The following is a 23,105-nucleotide window of genomic DNA, read 5'->3' as shown; positions in this document are numbered from 1 at the left end:
GTAATGCCTCACTACCCCATGCTCCTTCCGAGATAGTGAATAGTACTAGTTTAATTCAGTAAGAGTCTGCTATGTACATTTCTTCTGACCTATGAAGAAACTAATTGAATTCCAAATTAACTGCTCTCCTAAGTATTATACTTTGAACACATTGTAAAGCTATAAGTAGCTCTAGTCCAATTTTAATAAGAGCAGTTGAAGGAAATGCAATATATATAAATGTCAGTGCCTGTCAGAGTTAGGATTTTGTGGATAATATCGTTTCTTCCATTAAATTAGGTTTTTACCCTATGTAAATGATTGTTTATTGATATATATTTATATTAGGTCTGATCAGATGTACAGCTTTCTGCAAATGAAATTCATAGGATGGTAAGAGTCACATTTGAAGTCTGTCTGAAAGGGATTCAAATGACTATGCATTACTTCTAACAAATAATATAAATTAAATTATAACATGCCCTGTTCATCCTGATGCTGCAGAAAGGATGTTTCTTATTTCTGTTGGTGAACCATACCACTAGTGATGGGAACCAGCTGACCACAAGACCGAATCTTTTGCAGAAGGTGCAAGTTCTTTTTCCCTCTTTGTACGTTGTGTACCTATCTAGTAGTTGGTTCAGAATCCCATGCTGTTACAAAGCACTGGAAGTAGTAATGTAGCACGTCTTAATCTCTGCCATTGCAATCCTGACTCAGGGCCAGCTTTGGGCATTGACCAGGTAGGCAGTTACCTGTGGCAGCAGGCTAATGCCAGCAGCCAGGAGCCATTCTGCCCATGGTGGAGCAGGCAGAGGACTTGCCTGTTTGAGCTGTAGCTATGTCCTAAGCAGCCAGGCTCTGCATTTGCTCTGTACAGTTAGACATCACCATCCTACTTTATTCTGCAGTCCCCCTTTCCGCTTCCACAGCCTCAGCCACACTGATAGAGAGGTAGGAGTACAGCTGTTGCTGGGAGAGGATGGAGCAGAGAAGCTCTGTTCCAGATTGCTCTGTGGAGGGAGGAGACGGAATAAGGAGGGGAAACCAGGAGCAGAGATGCTCCAAAATCAGGCTGGGTAAGTGAGGAAGGAAAGTGAGACTGAGATCCTGTCCATATTCACAAATTCTCTCCAACATCTCACTATCCCTCAAACCCTTGCTGACCTTCCTCTTAGCTTCCCCAACCCAGAGTGCCCCCTCTTAAGTTATTTTCCCCTTAATTTTGTCTGCGCTACTTGGAAGCATTGAGATGATTTCAGACAAGTTTTTCTGTGTGTCTTTGGTCTGTCTGTATCCATCTCTTGCCTGCTATTTGTATTCTCCAGCAGAAGCAGTCTGTTCTGTGTTTGCACAACCATTAACAAAATGAAGGGGTTCAATGCCAAGCGCTTGCAGGAAACAATTTTGGCAATTAGTATGAGGATAAAGTTTTCAAATATTTCTACACAGAGATTATGTGTTAACTCTGAGCTTATTAGGAGTTTAAACACAAGCATTTCAGCAACTAGTTCAAAGGTTTGCAGTCAGTTTCAATAGGAGTAAGGCAGATCCCTTAAGGTGTCCATACAGGTCTTCCTTTGAATGGTCACATCTTCTGTTCTTCCGTTTTTCTGCCAAGTCCTTAGTCTGTACCTTGTTCTTCCAGCTTCTAGAAGGAACTTCCTACCTTTGAGTTTAAAAAAAAAAACATAAATCACCATCCTTTCACGTTTACCATATAAAGTTTGCAGCTTTTATTCCTCTCTCTTTCCACTCTACATGGCCAGTGCAATTTAGAGGCACCATCTCTACTCACTCCTATGCAGAACCCATCCCAACACGCTAGCAAGTTGGAAAGGTAGAATATTATACTATGCAACGAAGAAACAAAATATCACAGCATACACATTTGTCACGTGAATACAAGAAGTGATTTCATCTCTGTACATGGAGGGAAAGCACCAGCTTATTGAACAAAAATGAAGCTGGTATTTCCTAAAGTTTTTAGTATTGACCTTGTCTCTGGATTGCTTACGTATGAATCAAAGTTATATCTGTCTTCTGGTTCATATCTTATGTACAGTGCCCATCCCTGTTTCAATTTTAACAATAAAAACAAGAGGAATAGCTTTCCGATCCTCAGAATGGTTGTCTTTAACCTGCTCAGAAAAAATGGGTTCTTTCACAGCCATTCCCATATATACTACTCCTACAGATCTTCCCCTGGAAGAATGACTTAAAATAATTTAATTTAAGAAGGTAGATATATCCATAAACAAGAACAGAGACTCACTAATTATTTATCGTCATCAGGCCATGGAACTTCGTAGTAATTTCATTTTGTTTTTCAACAAAAAAAGGTCAAGTATCAACCAGAAAAAAATGAATGATAATTTCCAGTTACATAAATAATGGGGGCTCTGAGAATAACAACGAATCTCTGTGTATTTTCAGAGAATTGGGCTAAAAATATCCGAGAAAGGAATAATAAAAATTATGTTCACCACATTCCTCTCTGAAATTCTTTAAAGGTAGGCGTTAATAGGATTTTGGGCTGGTTTTGCTTTTGGCGGAGGGGTGTAATTCAGTGTGATTGATTGCTTCTGCGTGCAGTGAGTTGAACGTAAGGAAAAGCTTCATTAGCATCAGGACATGTGCTTGTGCCTAAGTTCCACAACTCTTTCAAATTTGACAAAAGAAAATGACATGGTGTTCGGTCACAAGGATAGAAAACTAATTGAGTTTTCTTCAGAAATGACTGCAAGCTTCTCTGAAATTAGATTTTTTTCCCCCTAACTTTTGAATTATTTCCAGTTCCAACATAGTCTAAAAGTTACAAACTAAGAAAACTGAACCAGGCAGAGCAGAACATTTGTATAAGAACATCTGCTGTGCCTCACAGAATTTGTTTGTATATCAGATTGTAACGCATTTTCTACTTATACAGGGCTCAGCACCACAGAGTGCTTATAAAGCAAAGCAACTTATAAAACTCCAGAGTTGCCAAGGGTGGCTAATGCTTTAATTCTGGCACAACAGAAGCCCATCCAGTTCATACCTGAGAGCAGGGAGGCTGCATGACTGCTCACACAGCACCAGTGTGCTGTGTATTCAAGTATCAGGTCAAAATAGTAGGTTTGGGGTTTTAATCATATCAACTATCAGCAGGCTGGAGGGCTTTTCAAGCCAAGGATTTGTAAGTTGGATATCCCTGTACTCTCAAGCAGAAATAAAACTGCAGAAAGCACTACAGGAAATGTGCCTCTAAAAATACAATTAGAGAAAAGAAGAGAAGTTTCGTGATTTTCTAGGGCTCAACCCTGCAGTAATTATTCTGGCAGTATTGTCATTAAAATCAGTAAAAGTTTTGCTTCACTGCGTAAAGTCTTCTGGAGCAAGATAATAATATAAGAAAAGTTAAAACTTATATGAAGACAACTAATTTGTTCTATTTGAGTCAAACAATTATCTTACCCATGACTTTTGAGAATCTGAAAGAAATGAGTTTAAGACTTCGGAGGCAGAATACCATCACTGCAGCAGCAAGTATAAGATAAAATCCTTTGGTTTGCTTTGGGCGTTTTGGTTTTGCTTTTTGTTACTGCTGTTTTAGAAAGTCTCATTTGGCCCATCGGTAGGGAGTGGGGCAGAGGCGCAGTATCCAGTAGGTCCGCATGGTGTCTCTCCAGCTGGCAGAGCTAATGACTTGAATGCAAGGATCTACATTAGATTCCTTAATGTTCTCTTAAGTTCTCTTAGACTCCATTCATATCCACGGATGTCTCAGATAGGGGGATTTTTGTGTCAAAGAACTGTAAGAAAGGGTAGCAAAGGTGCAGTTATCTTATTGGTGGGTTTAATGTGGTAGACTAAAAGCGAATAGCAACACTTCCATGCAGTGCATTTTTCTTCCAGCCCTTGCAGCTCTCAAGGATCATTGTGGACTCCTCAATTCAACGATTTTAGGATTACCCACCTAAATGTCTTTATTCTACCTCTCCCAGCAGTACAGTCTGCTTTTGACTGAACAGGCCCAGGATCACTGAATCCCCGCTATCCTGAACTTCCTTTTCTTTCATCACTTTGTGACCCCTTTTGCCTGTGTCCAAGCTTCATATTTTTGAGTCGTCTTGCTTTCATTTAAGAGAGTAATAGAGAATGGGGTAGCGCTTCCTACTGCTTGGAAACTCTCCAAAGGAGATCACTATTTTCTCATAGAGCTGAATGAAACTCAGCAGCAACATGGAGGTAGGCTCTGCTCACTCTAAAAAAATCTCGCCCTGGATTTCTCCTGCTTGAAGGGATGTTGAAAATAAACTGAACGTCGCAGACTGATTGGAGTGCTGGCAAGGTTTTATTATGCAGGAGTATTTGAAACAGGCTTAGCAGATGTTTTTCAAGCACCTTAAACACCAAGTAGTCCTTTATTATGTGCTATATCCTACAAAAACAGAAAAAGAAAGAGAAAAGTTCTGAGAATGTCTGGAAAACTGGAGAGCAACAAGAAGGATTTCACTCTTAATCTGGACGCAGTGTCTGACAGCAAAATGAACGTTTTCTAAGAAAGAAGATGTTTCTGTGAAACAATTCTAACCAAGATGGTCCTGGAGCACTTGATGTTTTTATCAGTTTTCATTAAACAGGTGCAGGAGACCAACAGAGAAACTGTACAGTACGTGTTTAAGGAGAAGCCCATATCGCAAAGCAAACAGGAGAGGTAGCGCTGCAGTCTGTAATAGTACCAAAGAAAAGGTTGTTTATTTTTTGATTCAAAATCTGTTAAAAGTCTGTCACCTCATTCACGAGAGGCTCGTTGATGAGTCATGGAGTGAAAGTAGTTGAGGAAGGATTTTAGAGCATTTTCTGGGAAATAGGAACAGTCTCACAGAACTAAGAAAGTCCAGCTACTCCACAGTCTAGAACCTTAGGAAAATCATCTTGGCCTGATAGCCTAAAAGCGTAGCCAGGTGGGTTGAGTTCACTGGGAATCACATACCAAACAGAGACAGATACGTGTTGGTGGTTATAGAGAAAAAAATGGGACAGTTTCAAAAGAATAACTATATCAGAATGAAATGTTTTCCCCCACCTACAGAGAGTAACCTTTGGGGAGCTGGCCAGTGCCAAACGTGTTTCCACGATGGATGTTTCAGAAGGGTTCTAGCAGGTATCATTAGAAAACATACAGATGTTTTTTGCATAAACAGCACCTGCTTGCAGAGTTGCTTTCTCCCCCAGTTTCTGTTTGATCTGTATCCAGCACTTTGGATATTTCTCAGGAATATACAATGCTTTTTTATTGGTAGAGGGTTCTAATGTTTTGTTGTATTACTTTTTTTTTCTGAGGAAATAAACGTAGATGAACTTGGTAAGCCTTCAAGCAGCCTTGAGATGAAAAAAAGCTTCTGAGTAGAAGTCAGGCAGTGAAATCATGAATTCTAAATAACAGATTGCATAACTGAAAGTTAGCAATCAAGATATGCATGCAGATCACCATAAGGTGGGTTGTAAGTGCAATTTGATCTTAGCTTAATATTAGTTCCCAGGTGTTCCTGCTGCTGGTTTTAGTATGGAAAGGAAGAGATAGTATCAGAAGCCGTGGCTTTAAAAACTAATCATTCCAAACCCAGAGGCCTTTTTGCTTTGTGTCCTTTTTCTTGTGCTTTACATTTTCGTCGTGTCTACACCTGTGAAACTGTTGTTGTTCTGCATAGCCAGCTGGAACGGGACTTGGAATAAAGCTGAGTTCTCGCAGTGACCTTGAGCACTGAAGGAGCACTGAACACCCCCTGGAGAGCTCACGCAAAGTTTCAGTAAACCCAGGACCCCAGCTAATAGTCAGAGCGCTTCTCCCTCTTGTACAAAATAAAAGAACAAGTGGCAGTTCAGAAAATGTGTAATTGCAAACGCCAGAAGAGGAGAGAGCACTTCTGAAACCCTGCTGCTTTTGGTCAGCAGTTGAAGAAATGAGTCAACCTGAACAGGCAGTATAATTTAAATACCCGTTTTGTCCAAGACCATTTCAACATGAGGTGGCAGGAGGGTTAATGTGTTTTAACTTCTCCCAGTTCCCCTATAAGAATACTATTTACGCTCTCAATTTAATGCAGAAGTAACAGAGTGTTCAACACAGTGCCAGTTTCCCAGCTCGTGCATAGTTATTGGATTTTTTCCTTTTTTGTCTCATAAAATAGTTTTGAAGACAAATCTCTTGGTAACTACCTGGTTGCAAAGCATAAAACTAATGTACTGTGTTTGTTAATGACTAGGGACATAAAAAAATATTTCATGTCCTACCTACCGTAGTAAAATTAACACTGCGTTATACTAACTCTTGGATTGAGTTAAGTTTGTATTGCTCGCTGTGATGTGAGCTCGGGTGTCTGCTCTGGTGGAAGGTGTTCTGTAAGTTGTGTAAAACTCAGAGCTTACCTGGCCAACAACATGAACGAGTCCATGCTTCAGAATTCACGTAGGGTTGAAAGAAAGAGTGCTGCACCAGGGAATGTCTACTGTGACGCGTGAGGGGATTTTTCAGTGCGGTCTGCGGCGTAATAGTCTTAGAACTTCTTCAAAGAACACGAAGTGGCCGTCACGCTCCTTGAATTGTGTTGAGAATGTGGCCCTCCCGTTATATGGAAGAACAGTTTTCGTTTGACTTAAAGGGGTGGGGAAAAGGATGGGTTTCATCATTGTTAATACAAAAACCTGTGTAACTGGATGCCCCAAGGGCCTAGTTATGCTCATAAAATTTTTTATTTCTAGATCTGATATTTTCAGCTGGTGTAGGTCCACACCGATGGGAAGTCAGTACCATCTGAGACTTGTTCCTACATTTCTTGGCACACAAATCATCCTCGTAAGTCAGTGGTAGTTCTGTGTTCATAAGGAATTCATATGAAGCCTCTCTTAACTGCTGTTCAGTTGTCTCAGTTCAGTTCCCAACGGATGCCTTTGGCCGAGGGAATCGCCAGCACCACCAAGGGTGGTTTTGTCAGGTGAATGAGTAGGTACGTAGGTACGTAGCCACTCGCTACTAGCTGTCGCCCTGCCAGCAGAGCATTGCCTGTTGCGAGCTGAGCTGCGTGGAGTTGCCTTTCCAGTATTCCAGCAAATAACAAGTAAGTGGGAAATAAGGAGAAAAAGGTTATCTATGGAGAATCTTATCTTTCAGAAGCATTGTATAAGTTTTTAAGAAATAGAAAACTGAATAAAATGAGACCATAGACTGCCATTAAAAATCTTTACAAAAACATTTTTCAGTTTGGCATGGAGAAATTCTTCACTAGCCTCAGCTAATCCACCTCAGAGGTAGGCAAAAATGTACTTAGTCTCAAAACCAACTTTAAAGTGCTGGTCACCACTGAACTGCTGAGCAGTCCAACAGTGTCAGGTTTTTTAAATGTCTTTTCATAATTATTAGCACGAACACACTACAATGCTAAGAGAGTATCCTATGGGGCGTTGCTTGGAGTTTTGCTGTGAACAGCTAGCTATCTCTTGAAAGTTACGACAGATTAAAGCTTCTTTCTCCTTTCTGTAGAAACTTTCTTAAAAGAATTCAGGCTAGAGTTTGAGAGCTGAAAAACCAAATGGAAAATACGACAGGTTATTTTACTCAAAAATGTATTTGAATGACTGGCTGATACATAGTGATAGAGGGCCAGATTTTGTTGCCAGATACGGGTAAACATCTTGCACTGATGCGCTGTGATTTCTTTGGACTCATTAAAGTTAACCAGCTAAGGCTTGGGCTGCCTGACGGCATTTGCATCTAAGTCATTATTTTTCTGCTGCATGACCAATAGCCATTTTGAAATAAGACATTGTGAGAAAGAAGACTGACTATAAAACCAGATGCCGTTCTAGTTAGGTTTGTCTGGGCAGATGCTGTGCAAAACAGCCCTTGTTGAACAGAGTTCAAATCCTGACTGTGTTGATGATTTATTATTTGTAGTCAGGCTACTGACATAATCTTGTGCTGCATCACTTTTCTCATCTGTAAAAAGAGGATTCATAGTGCTCTCCTATCTCATAGATTGGGAGTTGCAACAGTCATTGTAAAGGAGCTACCAGTGAAACTGGAATGTTACAACAGAAAGGTAGTTAACTAATTCCCCTCCTTCTGTAGCGTGTCTGTCTCACAGCTCTTAGAATATCCTGCAAAGTACTTCTTTTTAGCTTAGCAAAGCGAGTGTGTTTTAATAAAGCAAGCCCAAAAGACCTGAAGTATTCTTATCATCAAGTAACCGGTTTAAGAGAGAGAAGAGGAAACAAATTCATGACCACAGCATACTAAATGTGTCTTGTTCTTTAAAATTCATATACTAGGCTAGTAAGGAAGTAGATCTGATCGGACTGCAGACATCAAAGCTTATCTGTTGGATTTTTCTGGGTTTTTTTCTTCTTAACAAAGTGTCTGCAAACTGATTGAATTTTTTTCAAGTATTTTTTCCTATTCTCAAATCGTATTTAAGCACGACGATTTCACCCTCATTATGATCTTCAGTGTTCAGAGTTGTCTAAACTGAGTGCCGCTCTTGTCTCTTATGTCATAGCCTAAAGTCTCTGTTACTGGATGGGAATAAGTAGGATGAAGAAATTTTAAAACTCCAAGCAGGTACCCAGTTTTGCCTGTCTTGCCAGGCTGCAGTATAGCCTTTTGTCATTCCTAATACTGCTGCTTTTTGGCGCATAGTGTTGATCTGTCTGTGGGACTGTTTATACCATATATGTGGCTGCTATAGGTGTAGGTGGTTTTGACTTCTTAGTTTTGGAGGAAGGAGGCAGTTCCTTGGCTCCTGTCTGAGTATAAGGAGTCACTCCGTTTTGGGATTAGAATATGTGCAAAGGGCCTCAAGGCTGGATACCTTTCTGTAATACAAGCCCTGCTTCTGCCTGGTCCTCCTCTGGCTTTTCAGTCTCTTTGCTTCATTGGTGGACCATCGCTGGGTTCCTGACTTGCTATTCTCCTCAACTCCTGACTGTTAAACGTGAATCTTGTGGGCAGATAGAGAATGCCTGGGTAAGTATTTTTGGTCTGGATACGCATATTGACAGAGCAGTAGCAGTATTGTCCCAAGTCTCGTTAGAAAACATTCATGGATATGTGAAAACTATTGGAAAATATTTTAATATGCCAGGCTGAGAACTGGTTAGGGAACATTATTCATTATTCTGCCAATTCTAGAGGAAGAGGAAGAATTCTAGAAATGTTTAAATACTGAAAGAGTTATTAAAAACTGAGATGCAACTTATCTCATGTGAATGCTGTCAGTATGCTGCCATTGGAAGGAGGAGCTTGAAAATCTGCTCTACTCAGTATTTACGTGAGTTAGAAAGTAAGATACTAGAGAAGGAGACAAATTAAATTCAGGTTTGATCACTTCCTGTTGAAAGCTGAAGAAAATGGAAGGGATAAGGTTGCTAATTTACTGCTTTGTTGGCTTGAGCAATAGCTATTATACCTGTCCGATGACTTCGGTTGGGCCTTTCCTGATACCAATTCAGCACATACAAACAAAAAGCGCTTTTTCAAATGTAGGTCTTCTATAGAAAAAAAGCATCGATGACGCACTGTAGCTTTGCATATGACTTCTGACAAGATGCAAACTGTAGACTTTTGGTCAAATGTCAACAAAGTTAAATCATTGTTCTGTATATAAACTGGCAGACTTGTGACTGCAAAGGCAGAGAATATAACGTATACAATATCCTGACAGAGGAAAAGGAAGAGAGGATTAATTCTTTTGCTTAAATAGCATCATCAGCTTCTGGCAGAAATTGGAAAATTGCATCTGTCCAGCAGAATCATTTGTAGGTAAGTGATATCAAGAGAGCCATCCATATCTTGCAGCTGTGGTATTGTACTAGCAATGGAACCTGTTTGAGTACTCCTTCGGGGCCATGACATGCACATATACTGTGCATGGCACAGCAGAGATCACCAAGTGGAAAAGAGCAATAGTGTGCTAAAGTGCATTTGCAGGAGACATGAGATTGAGCACTAGAAACCTACAAAGACAGCTTTTGCAGAAGCGTGTGTCTCTGTCTAGCACAGTAATTCATCTTCGTCTAATAAAGATACAGAGCACAGTCAAGTGTGCATAAATCATTCGTTGTTTGTTCCATTTGTACTGTACGTGGATGGGATTAGACTACTTTGGACCCTGTTTATGTCAAAGAGAAGAAGTATTGCAGTATTAAGATAAAGAGAGAGAATCGTCCTGTGCTACTGGCAAAACATTCACCTCCACCAATCTGCAATCAGGAACAAGCTTCAAATGGCAAGCATTACCTGGAAGGTCAAAAATAGCTACTTCCAGGAAATTCATTTAAAAGTAATGTGTGCTGTACTAAAATTCTGCTTACCAATGAAATCTAAAATATGTTTCCAGCACTAACGGTCCATAACTTCTTGCTGAGTGGTGTCGCCTGGCAGAGGATAGTCCACCTCAGTGAAAAAAATCTGACACCAAAGTGAACTGAGGTGGAAGCTTAGCAGTGGGAATCAGAGCTCTTTAGTCCTTCTCCTGACTCTGCTACTCGCTTGTTGTGAACTTGGGACTGTTATTTCAACTCGGTATGCCTCAGGTTTCCCTCCTGCCCTATGGCATTTAATAGCTAATTTCAAGAACTGTTTGCTGCTTATTGCACCAGTGATGATAGTGTGCTCTTGAAATTTGGGAAGAGTATAAAGTATCTTTGTATACACTAAATGATAGAGCTGGTTGAAAAGTAAAAAGTGAATATGCTTCATTTTAAAAGCATCAAAACCCAGCCCAGAAATGATCTTCCGGATCTTCTGCCCAGTCGTCTTTTCTTGCAAATAGCCTAACTCCTAATCCCTTTCAAAGATGAACTGAGGTCCATCTTAAAAGCAGTTAGGTTTTTTGCCCGTTTACTCCAGGTGGGTACTAGGTCAGGGGAAATAGTTCGTGGGGTAAATATTGTTATGATGTTATTCATCTGCAGCATGAGGGAAACCCACAGACTGAATATTTAGTCTGAGGAAACTCAAAACTTTCTATCTCTATGACCACAGCAAACCACTGCATTTTAAGACTGAAGCTTGTTAGCCTCAGTAGGGGGATCATGCCCGTCCACTGAACAGCAGAGGTGACCAGTAATTAACCTACAATATCACAGTGAAATGAATTCCTTTAACTTCTGGCTAAGATTATTGTTTCACAACCATAGAGATGCACAATTAAAAACACTTCCAGTTGTTCTGCAGTGTCCACTTCTTACGTTGTAAAATTATGATAAAAGCGTTGTAGCTTAGAGACATTTCGGTTGGAGGATATTATATTGATACTGCTAAAATTATGAAACTTCTGCATCTGATTTATATGGAGAGCAAATGGAAGGGAGGAGAGAAAGAAGGAAGATCAGTCACCACAGTGAGATTTATCACGATGCAGTATCACTGACAGCCTCAAAAGTCGAGCATTTCTAGTCAGATGGCCTGGATATTTTAGTAGAGACTAACAGATGCTAGATTTACATTTGTGTAAATTGGCATATAAAAGTTGACAATTATTCTGTGTATTTTTCAAGTGTAACTACTCTAGGGTAAATTCTGTGTTTTTTCATCTAAGGATAGCCTTGCTGATGTCAATATTGTTGTACAAGGTCTGTATACCATGTGTGTTTTAATTTTTTATTTTTTATTTTTTATTTTATTGATGTCTGGCTTTCCTAGGGAAGGAAAGGGAGAAAGAGAGGAGAGGGAGGGGAGGAGAAGAGGGAGAGGGAGGAGGAGGAGAGAGAGGGAGGGGAAAGGGAGAGGGAGATAGAGGAGAGGAAGGCAAGAGAAGAAAGAGAAAAGAAAAAGTGGAAGGAAGACAGGAGAAGAACAAAGGGAGAGAAGGAAGGAAAAGAGAAAGGAAAGGAAGAAAGGGATGGAGGGAAAGGAAAGAAAAGGGAGGGAGGAAGGGAAAGCATAAAGGGGAAACTCTCCCCCTATTTTCTGGCTAAGATCCCTATGTATTTGCAGCCCCTTTGAGAAGAAAACCGATAGCTCCAAACCATGGGGACACCGCTGGTGCAAGAGGAAAAAAGGCAGAAGGGAAGATTTCTCAGGGAGGCAAAGCAATTCTGAGAGATGAGGTTGGAGCTGCTTTGCTGACTTGTCCTCACTGGCAGGATATTGTGGCTGCTTCACTGGCAGTTTGTGTCCGAGCTCTGCCCTGCTCAGCCCAGTAGCAAGTGCCACTGCCTAGCGCACAGAGGCAGGCATGTGTTCCTTGTGATCACGTTGCAGCAGTGCAGGCCTGTCTTTGGTAATCTAGCCCTTCTGGAGTGCCTCTTGAAGAGAAGAGGCTTTGAGGATTAATCAGGGCTTTCACTGTGGTGGGAGAGTACCACTCTAGGAAATCCAAGATTTGTAGGTAGCTTGCTGTTTATCTTTGATTTTATTCTTTATTTCATGCTGACTCTTTTTCTCTTTTTCCTGGAAGTGGCAGAATATCTCCCATTTATTCACAGCCCTTTCTCTATATCTGTGTTGGTGGATCATGCAAAAGCAACCCAGCCCCACAGCAGCACGTTGTCAAAGCCCAGGCTTTATTTCTAGACCTGAGCATCCAAAGGGCCTTTTCCAGCTGCTGGATGCTGGAATAACTCCAGCACAGAAACAGTGGACACAGCATGCCATTATGACCTTGCTTTAGCCCTCTGCAGCTGTGGGGAGAGATATCATCCCCCTGACCCAACGCATAATTAGCTACTGAGGTACTGGAATTACTTGTATTTTCATTGCAGTATTACACATTGTCTCAGTGCCTTGCCCAGAAACATTTAGACTAAGGCAATGCGAGAGAGGAGGGAGGGGGAGACTCGGTAACTGAGTCCAGTCCTCTGAATCTGAAGTCATACGTGACTACTGGCCTCGTCATTACAGCACGTTTAAGCATAACTTGAGAGACACTACTCTTACGTGTACAGCTAAGTATATACTAGATTGATTTGTGGGATCAGAACTTTAAATACAACCCAGACGATTACAAATTGTGTTGGACCACCCGGCGTAGCATTACAGAATCCCAGTAATGTTATCATGCAACAGAGATGCCAGTTGTGCTCCCCCTGCTGAACTGAAGGATGCTAGAAGCATCACGGATTGTTAATATATCTATCTTATCTAAAATGTGCACCACGCTTCCTGGGAAAATAGCAGAGAGAATGAGCCAAATCTGTATTTGGTGCGAGTCAGCTTAGTTCTGTTGTTCCTCCTGCATCCCTGTCCAGTGGAGTTTGTGATCTAAGACATGACATGATGCACAAGGGGTGTGGCACGCATTGTGTAAATAAAATTAAATGCTACGTCTGACATTTGGGGCTATACAGAAGCATCATTTTCTAGGCAAAACTCCTAGTAAATTTCATACCTATAAAATTCCTGGCATTACATAGCTCTGTAGTTTATTGCTATTATATGACCACCAGCTGCCAGCTTAAACCCACTACAATTTCTTCGTTAGAGCAACACAAGCCGAAAGGTAGAATTAAACTCCTTGTGACTGGAACCACCTTTTTCATATATTTGCACAACACCTGATGCAGTGGGACACTAGTAACAGTAGGAAATTTCAGCTTTTGATTTTAATCTTTAATCTTTCGGGGTTAGCATTTAACTTAACTTTTTGTATATGATTATAGTCTCTGGATCTTTGGTAAGAACTGTTTTTCTCGATTTTTCTGAGTGGAATAAAAATACTCTTATTAGCCTATAACCTTTTTAAAATCCCTCTCCCGTACAGTATTCATGTGGTATCAACGTATTAAAATATAGGATGGATAGTATGTGCTATTATGACTGTCCTTACCTGATCAACAAGGTAATTAAGATCTCTCTGTGCATTGTGCGTGATTACAGATAAGGAACCTATTAATGTAATCCATTAGTCTATATCAAAACAATATATGACAAAAATAAAAATTCCACCAGGATAGCTGATATTTTAATCTGCTTCATGTTTGGTAAGAGCTGAAATATTAATAAGCAGAAAAACAGAGTATTCACATTAATTCCAGCATGAAAAAAATCAATCTTTTCCCTCTTTTTTTTTTTTTTAAACATTTTCATTGCTGGGACAGGAGACAACCTAATACGTTTCCCTAGAGGCTAACATCTTGTGTTTCAGAATCTAAGCTTTCATTAAAAAATTAGGACTTTAGAAGGTGATATTCACATTCACATGAACAGAACGCGGGTGCTTTTCTTTGCCGGTGCCTATAGACAGCCTGAAACAATCAATGTGACGAGCAAAATGCTGCAGCTCTATCAGTGGATAGCAACTCTGAATTCCAAAGCAGAGGCTTTATTGCCAACCTGCTAGTCACTGTTGATCCAAGCACAATCAAAAACAGAGGATCACTGATCAGTAAGATCCTCGTAAGTCATCAAGTCCCATCTACCACTATTATGAGTAGCATCCTGCAGTCTCTCAAGCTCCATCTTAAAGTTGACTACACTTTTTGCCCTCACTGTTTGTGGAATGAGTCTGCTTCATTCTGATGATTAAAAGCTTTCTTTTAATTTCCTGCCTATGTACACAATCAGATTTTACCTAATTATTTTTATGCCAAAAGTCTCCTTCATCATAAATAGTTGTCAGCTTCCCTGGTGTTTTTATCTCTTCCCCTCATGCACAGCAACTGTGACACCTCCCAGCCTTCACCTTGCCTGTCCGAAGATACTCCCCGAACATGGTAGCGGCTCTTCTCTCTACCTCTTCCGCATTGAAATTAATCTTTTTTGAACTTTAAGCAGCATTCCAGATGAGCACTTAACACAGCCTTATGCAATAGCATCAACACTTTCAATATTTCCCTCTCTCCTTTTCTTCTACAAGCAACACTTGTGGTTTCCACTTACCTTTTCCACAACCACATCGCTTTGGCAGCTGATAGACGCTCTATAACTCTGACTAGTTGCCATGTCCTTTCTCACCTCAGCGATTTCCAGTTGATGAGCTCCTAGTTTATAGCAGACATTCATGTCATGGATCCCGCAGTGCATTCCCTTGCATTCTGAATAACCCCAAATTCCTGTGCAAACTCCTCTGTTTATTGCTCTTTGTTTGCTGCCTCCAAGGGCACATGGAAACTAGGCTGTATTTTAGTGTTGCGCTTTCAAGGAAACAGAGAAGGCAGAAGGAAATTATTTGTATAAAAAGAAGTGAAGGTCATGGGGAAGTCAAAGGCAGCAATGAAGGATGCTTTCCTTTTAAGGATTTCAGCTAAATTAGCCTTGGTCTCAGAGTTGCTTTTGCTGAGGGAAAGGAAAGATGAAATTATGATGATTTTTCCAGCTGACTGTAAACGGCACTCTGCTTCTGGAACAGTTTGGATTACCGCCGGACTGAAAAGCTGGATATATCACTATAATTCATTTCCAGTCTAATCTCTTTATGAAAAGGGTTCATATTCAGACCCAGGCATAGGCACATTTCCTCCTTTTCTTTACATAACCAAAGTCTGGCTTTTAAATATAAAAACTTTGTGTTTGAAAAATAACTATAAGAGGAATGGATATGGAGAAGGAAAATGCTGTAAAATGCTGATGATTAGTGACAACTGCCTGGTATTTGTTTTGCAAATTAAACATTTATTAGGACTTTTCTTTCTAAATTGTTGGGGAAAAGGAGTTGCTTTGCGGTAATACAAGTTCTTCTTAGCCCAGTGTATGGCCTGTTTTATTACATTTCCTAAGATCAATTTTTAGCAGAAGTTTTAATTAAATACCACTTTGCTCTTCTTAGGAAGAAGAGCATCTTCTTAGGAAGAGCAAAGAGGTTTTAGAGTGTTGATTGTGCTTAGAGCAACTTGATTTCTCTTTAATTCTCTTCCACCCCCATTATCACTTTTCTCTAACCAATTGCAGTGTTAGTAAGACCCTTTCAATCAAATTGACATATATTCAAAACAGCTAACTAAAATCAATATATTCTGGATCTCTGCTGCTATTTTTTGAATATTTACTAAGTGACACAACCCCTTGAAACCTGCAGACCTGATATAATGGAAGGAAGAGTCTTTCCTCTCTTTTCATAAGCAAATTCCCTGGTAAATTGCAACAGAAAATGCTCAGTCCTCCTCATAAATGAATCTGTTGTACACTTCACAAGGCATGTGGCTTGAGCAGTAAATGATGTTTTTGCATTTCAGAACAGAAATGCTTAATGGATTTTTTTGAGCTTCTTGAATTCCAGAGTTGGGCATTTGATCATTTTACAAAGATGACATTGGTTTGGGTATCCTGATTAGTGGAACAAAACGTATATATAACAATAGTTTATTCTAAGCCCACAAATAGAAATGCTTTTCTGCTGCCAAGTAGTCATCACCCACGTCATGTAATTAGCAACTTGCTTTCAGCTGGTTTGAAAGATATTACTACAGTGTAGGCAAATAGAAGGATTTTTCAGGATAAGGTATTGAAAATTAAATAGAAATCACTGTAGAGAAATGATAAATGTATTTTCTGTCTGAAAGCTAAGAACTTTTTAGAGAGATCGCCTACTTGTGGCTAGTTTCCTATGTTGTTTGCTACAGAATAATCTTTAAACACTTAACAAATGTAGGGTATTGTAATAGTTCAGAAAAAATGTAATATAATTGTAAACTTCAGCCGTTTTTTTTCTCAGAGACAGCTTCTTAGTTGATTCATTTTTTGACCACTTAATGTTCTTGAGCTCTCAGACAACATTTTTCTCTTATTTATTTGGATGAAGCTTTTTCAGTTTAACTAAGGGGAGAACTTAGACCTTTGCATTTTAACATGGCATAGCATTTATTGGCTTCAGACCATATCTGTCATAATACAGTGCGATATGATGTAGTAGTCTGAACTCAGCCCTGAGTCAGGAACTTCTGACTCCTAATCACAGCCTTCACTGAGTCACTTCCTGATCTTTGACAATTTCATGGAATAATATTATCACGTATATGTACAACAATACTAGTGTCGGTACCTGTAACAGAAATACCCGTTAAGGATTCATTGGTTAATATTTGCATAGTATTTAAAAGGTAAATCTATTAAGCATTCTTAATATTGTGTATTTATTAGATTTATTTTGTAACCTGGTTTCTGATTAATGCCAAGAGCATTATGAATTTAGAATAACTTTGCATTTTGGTTGGTAGAAATTGTAACAGCTTAAAAAAAGCAGCAACAAAAAATAATAACAACAGGCAATTGCCGAGATGCTCCATGTTTTCGAATATCTAGGCTGCTATAATGGCTCCATACAAGAAAACGTAATCAATAGTCATACAAGCGGTGATTAGTATTTGGTTAAAAGATGTATCTGATTTTTGAGCAGGCAGGACTAGATGAAGTATTTATTTATGAACTGAAAACTGTTGCTAGTGCTCCTGACAGCACCGCAGTAATAATCACCGTAAGAGAAATACCTAAATTTTACAGTGATTTCAGCAGGACTGCACAAAGGACCAAGAGTTCCTTTGCAGACTTAGGACCGTATAGTGGTTATTTCTCATAGTAATAGCCTAAAAGAGATAAGGCTATAAGACCAGATAGAAGGAATCAGTTCATTTGAGAAAGATACAAAGATTACCAGTGATACAGAAGAAGGGAGCAGTGTGTGAAGGTTTGAATTTGCAGAAAAGAAACATGAATGAGAAGGAAAGCCTGCATGTGTAGAGGCCAGCAGTCTGAAAGGCAAAAAGCTGAGGATGTCACCAGAGATGATAGACTATCACTCTTCTAAGCCTGGCTTTGTTGCAAGAAAACATGTTTAAGCATGTTTTTAATCATCTCCAGGTAGGAGATGATTAAAAAAGCCAAGCTAAATTGAGATGGAACTGTTGCTGGAAGTTCTGAAACACATTTTTCTTGTCTTTTCACTATATTATTCCAAGAGAAGGAGCATCTAAATTAGTGACTTCTCTGTGTGTGTGTGTGTGTGTGTGTGTGTGTGTGTGTGTGTGTGTGTGTGTTTGTGTAGGTATACACATTTATGTGTGTATATAAGGTCATAAGTATTCAGCAGTGCTCTCAGAACACAATGCAACATAGATAGATAGGAATTCATTAAGGTATAATTTTCCAAGTAATTAGTTTGAAAATAACCAATTTATCAGAAATAGGACTGAGATTCAAAGTGAGGATTCAGGGCCAGATTCTTAAAGGCATTTCAGTGCCTAATTTACATATTACAATAGGAAACTAAGGGCTTGTCTCTACAAAGCATTTTGTTTTCAATGAGTTTAGTTAATTCACGATGAAGTGACCTGTGTTCATATAAAGTAAAGGCACCCGTTAATATGTGTTCAGAATTTATTATTGAAAGCATGTGGTAGGCCTGTAATGTTGCTCTGGGTCCTAAAGTCTTAAATCCTTTTCCTTAAATATAGTTGGTTGGGGGCTATAATCTGAAATGAGTTAAGTAGTTCCCTTGGCAAATAAACCCAGGCATGAAAGAGAGCAGTTTGTTTCTGAGTCTATACTTTACTGACTAGAGGGACACAAGTCAGTACGTGTATCTGTGAACCAGGGGCTCAGTCCCCACCTTGCATAACAGCAGCAGCATAGATGTAGCCTTAGTTCATCTGAACATACCTCTATTCTGCGTGTAGTGCGGTAGCCCTTCAGTTTCCTTCCCACCTAACTTCTCTGGATTAACTGCTCGTTCACTTGCATGCACTTGACAGTTCTGGGATGATGCACATTAGATTTGATGTCAGATGCTAATACACAGCCACGATTATGCCATTTTTGGTAGCGCTCTGTTGTACTATAGCACACATCACTACAGTTTTTCTTGTGCGGTCCTTGGAGCCAGGCAGAAATCTTGCCTAGAAGCATACTCAGCATTGTGTTAAAGATGTACGGCTAAAAGAATCGCTAAGCCGTCTTACCCACTCACCCTGCAATGACAGCTCAAGAGCAAGAAACTGAAAGTAGCACCAAGAAAGATCAAAGCTGTTGATACTCCTGGCAAAACTGCTCAGTACTACAGCTGCTGACTTGCAGTGCTGAAGCCCTCAGCTGTGAGATGTCTAGCACATCTCTGTGAGCATCCGAGGGCTTACAAGGACAAGCAATATATAACACTCTTCCATCCATGTTGGCCAGTGGTAGCGTACAAACAGCGCCAGCTAATCAAGAAGAGTTATTGATGAGAAACGATGTGCATTTGCGAGTCTGAACTCGGGTCCAAGAATTTCAGTTCCTTTTGGCTGGCTTCCACCTTATACCTCATGGTATGTTGGAGGAGAAATCCTTTATAATACATAGGTCCCCAACCAAGACTGTATCAGGATATCCACCCAGTGGAGAATCTTGATAAGGGAGAAAATCCCTTTGTATAGAGTCGAACAGGATTTTAGGTGTTTCTCTTTCACAGATTAATAATTTCATGCAGAGTAAGTTCTCGTATCAGCTAGTGTTGTGTCCTATCCTAGCGGAAGTCTAGCATGTAGGGACCTGGAACCTAAAATCTTTTTTAAAAATAAAAAAAACTCCCTTAAGAGCAATGACTAAATAAAGATTCTTGAGTTTAGTGCTCAATGGGAACAGAAGTGATTAGGTCATCTCCATTAAATGTGTATTTGTAAAGTGGTTTTAACATAGTGGAAACAGTAATTGAAACGTTACGGCTTTGCAGACTTTTGAATGCACTACTCTTAGAAGACATTAAAAACTGAGGTGTTCCTCTGCAGTGTGACGTAGGAATAAAAAGGAGAAAAAAGAGGAGAAAGCAGTAAATCACAACATTTCGGCATCAAGAACTGTAAATGCTGCTGATGTTTGGGAAAAGAATATGCAAAAGGCTTGGGTTCTTTTCCTTTAGTTTCATTCTTGAGTGAGTGACAAAAAGAAAGGTTTGGACAGACATGATTGAGTTTATCTGGTGTGTTGAACTGTCAGCCGTAAGGTGAGCTAACAGTGACCACGCAATTGTGAAGTAAATGAGTTAGATCAAGAGGGCACTTTTAAAATTTATTAATTTGGTTTCCCATTTCTGATGGCTAGGAGCCAGCTAATGCAGTTCAGATAGAGAATTGTAGCTCCCTAACCCACCGTAATGCAATATGCACATCTCTAGAGTGAAAAAAAATACAGTATTAGTGAAAAATACAGAGTGGCTAATTCTGTTTAAGATGAGGTTAGAAAATTAAAGAAAGAAATGCAGTGAGGCTGCGAACACATTATATGGAAACGTGGGGGAAATTCTTTTCAGATTTTAACCCCAAAGTATGTAAGAAAATACAATTTACCTTACAGAATTTCCATCCTTTTGCACTAGATTCAAAATGATTCAGAAAGCATTAGTATCCTAAATCTGCCCGAAAAGTGGTAGGTCTGACAAGAGGATTTGAGTTACATTACCCTCGTTAGTTTTGGAGAAGGGGCTTGCTAAAGTTGCAATTTCAGCACGAGAGAATGCAAATTAAGTACTGACCGAGGTACATTTTAGCTATCTTTGCAAAGAAAAGAGTATTTCAGTTATGTCCAGATACGTAGCTCTAGAACGTCCAGCCATCCCTCGGAAGACAGATGCGTCCGTCCCTGTGAGGGCAGACGCGTAACCAGTGCTCTCCGCCATCCTGAAGGTGAGGTTCTCCTATGCAGTGCAGTTCCTGGGCTTTCGTTTGTCAGGTGCTTTACAGGCATTAGTAAGTTGCGCCCGTGGGAACGATAAGCAAAAAAATCCTGATTTCAAATGTAAAGAGAGAGGGATTTCGCGATTTGCTCAAGGTCCCGCTGAGTTTGCCGGCCCGCCGTCCCTCTGTGAGGCGATGCCCCGGGTGCTGGGGGCGGGCGGGCCGGCGCGGGCGCTGCGTCTCGTTCGAGGCAGAAGGAGCAAAAGGAGGCTGCGCTTCCCCCGCGCGGGGGGCTCGCGGCGGGCAAGCGGCGAGGCCGCCCCGGCACCGCACCGCACCGCACCGCACCGCACCCGCCCGCCCGCCCGCTCGCTCGTGGCAGGCCGGCCGGCCGGCCAGGGGCCACGGAGCTCTTACAGGAAAGGCACGTGGGGAGTTGGCGCCTGCAGCCGGGCTGGAGCTGGCATCTGCCCCTCGCTGCCTCCCCCCCGGGCGGCGCCGAGCCTCCCGAGGAGGCGGTGGCTGGCGCAGGCAGCGCCTCCGCCGACCAATGGCGGGGGAGCCGCGGTGGCGGAGCCCCCGGCCCGCCCCTCGCCCGCCAGTGCGGGGGAGGCGGCGCGGCGTCCCTCCTCCGGGAGGGCGAGGCGAGCGGCGCCGGCTGCGCCCCGCCCGGCGCTCGCCCCCCCGGGCGGCCAGCCCCGCCGCACCTCCCCGCGGGCCGGCCGGCCAGGCAGGCAGGCAAGCAGGCAGCGAGCGCGCAGCGGCTGTGGCGGTGCCGCTCTCCCTCCCCTCCCCTTCCCGCGGCGCGGCGCGGCGCGGTTCAGCCGGCGTCCGCCCGGAGGAGCCTCCAGCTCCCTGCGCCCTCCGCGGCGGCCAGAGCGGGGCGGGCGGCGGGCGCTCGCCCTGAGGCGGTCCCGGGGCGGCGGCATGTCGGCGGAGCGCGTTACCGCAGGTAACGGTCGGGGCGGGCGGCGGCTCGGCCGCGCTTTATTCCCCTCGGCCCGGCGGGCGAAAGTCTGCCGGCTCCGTCGTTGGGGTTGGTGGGTGGGTGTTTGCCTCCCCCGGCCGCGCCGGGGTTGTCTGCCTCCTTCCCCAAAAAGTTGCGCGTCGATGCCCGAGCAGCTCGGGAGGGTGCGAGCCGCGCCCCGCTCCTGGCGGCAGCTCCGGGCGGGGAGCGGACGGGGCGGTCGCGCGCCCGGCGGCCGTTGGCCAGAGCGCCCGGCCGTTAGCGCGGCCGTTAGCGCTCGCGCAGGCGGGCGCCGCTCGCCGCTCGCCCTGGACAGGCGGGCACAGCCCGGGCTCGGCACCGCGCGGAGCGGAGCTTTCAGGTTTTGTTTTTTGGGGTTTTTTTTATTAGCTCAGCTAGCATCTTGTCTGTGTGGTGTGGTACCCAAAGCAACCCTTCCGTTGATAAACGTTTCTTTTTTTTGTTGTTTTTCTTTTCTTTTCTGTGCGACACTGTTGCCCTCTAGTGTTTGTGGGCGTTGGTTGTTTGCTCTTGTTAGGGAGCAACATTCATCATAATAGTGCAGTAACTATTAATAACTTCAGGTGTTGCTGGCTAATTGAATTATCTAAGTCCCATGCAGGAATTGGTGTGCATTAATGTTTGTTTGTACTCTCACATATGTCGTGTGGGAAATGAGAAATGTTTTTCGTGATTTAATTCACTATTTGGCATGCTAGATAATTGCTTAAGTTTTTGTTTTGTTTTGTTTTTTTATAAAATGACAAGTGGGAAAACCGGAGTCTCTTTCACTGTCAGCGTCACCGCTCTGCTCTTCCAGAACGAGCAGGAGCTCTGCCTTTTCTGCCTTTAGACCTGGCTAGCGCTTAGCCGCTGCGGGAGGGACCAGAGGGTGAAGTAGGGGTGCAAGCGTGGACAAGAGAATATGCCACACGTTACCTTCCTGACCTTGGGCAAGTCATTTAGTCTTCATATATTAATGTTTCTGCGAGCGCTGAATAATAGTAGTAGGGTTTGTCTCACAGAAAAATTGTATGAGATGGAAGGTGATTTAAGACCACTTGATAGAAAGCATTGTATGAAGGTAAAGTAGTAATCTAAAAGCCAACTTCTTCACCATACTAAAGTCTTCCGAGCCTTCTTTAAAAAAAAAATAGTATTTTTAAACACCATATAAATAGTCTTAACAAATATCTTTTAATACAAAGTAATGTATCAGAATTTGTTATCCTATAAAGGTCTTTGTTGATACATAGAGTAGTACAATGGGGAGCTGAGGATAACAGATATGCAACAGAAACTGAAAACCGTTTGCCCGGTGACTTGAAAAAGCATATCATACCTGTCAGAATTTTTGCTCTGCCTAAGCCATTACATTTTTTTTAAGACAGAGGAGAAAATGTAAGTCCTTATATATTCACATATTTAAGGGTTTGTTTTGTGATACCAAAGGGTCTCAGTAACTTCCCTTGACAGTTCGCGTCTTGTATCACTACCTCTTCAAGGTAAACACATCTTCCTAACAGGAGGTCTCATTTTCTGCTTGGATCTGCTTATCTGAATGACCACTGCTTTGATAATTTAGTTAGTAGAATAA

The 23,105-nt window shown here is 41.8% G+C and overlaps 1 protein-coding gene across 2 annotated transcripts in view; it reads left to right on the top strand.

Moving 5' to 3' along the window:
* LOC104144068 (N-deacetylase and N-sulfotransferase 3) overlaps positions 1–23,105 on the top strand; it is a 311,719-nt gene that overhangs the window by 210,772 nt on the left and 77,842 nt on the right. Inside the window, exon 1 of one of the 2 annotated variants that reach the window (XM_068941748.1) lies at positions 21,269–21,493. The exons of the other annotated variant lie outside the window; for it this stretch is intronic. The gene's annotated coding sequence lies outside the window, so the exon portion shown is untranslated. Of the gene's footprint in view, positions 1–21,268; positions 21,494–23,105 lie in introns of those variants that run through there. 2 annotated transcript variants of the gene reach the window in all.

This window comes from Struthio camelus, chromosome 4, assembly GCF_040807025.1.
Source record: "Struthio camelus isolate bStrCam1 chromosome 4, bStrCam1.hap1, whole genome shotgun sequence".
Lineage (NCBI taxonomy): Eukaryota > Metazoa > Chordata > Aves > Struthioniformes > Struthionidae > Struthio > Struthio camelus.
The sequence above is the reverse complement of the archived record's forward strand: the minus strand, read 5'-3'. Positions and strand labels throughout refer to the sequence as shown.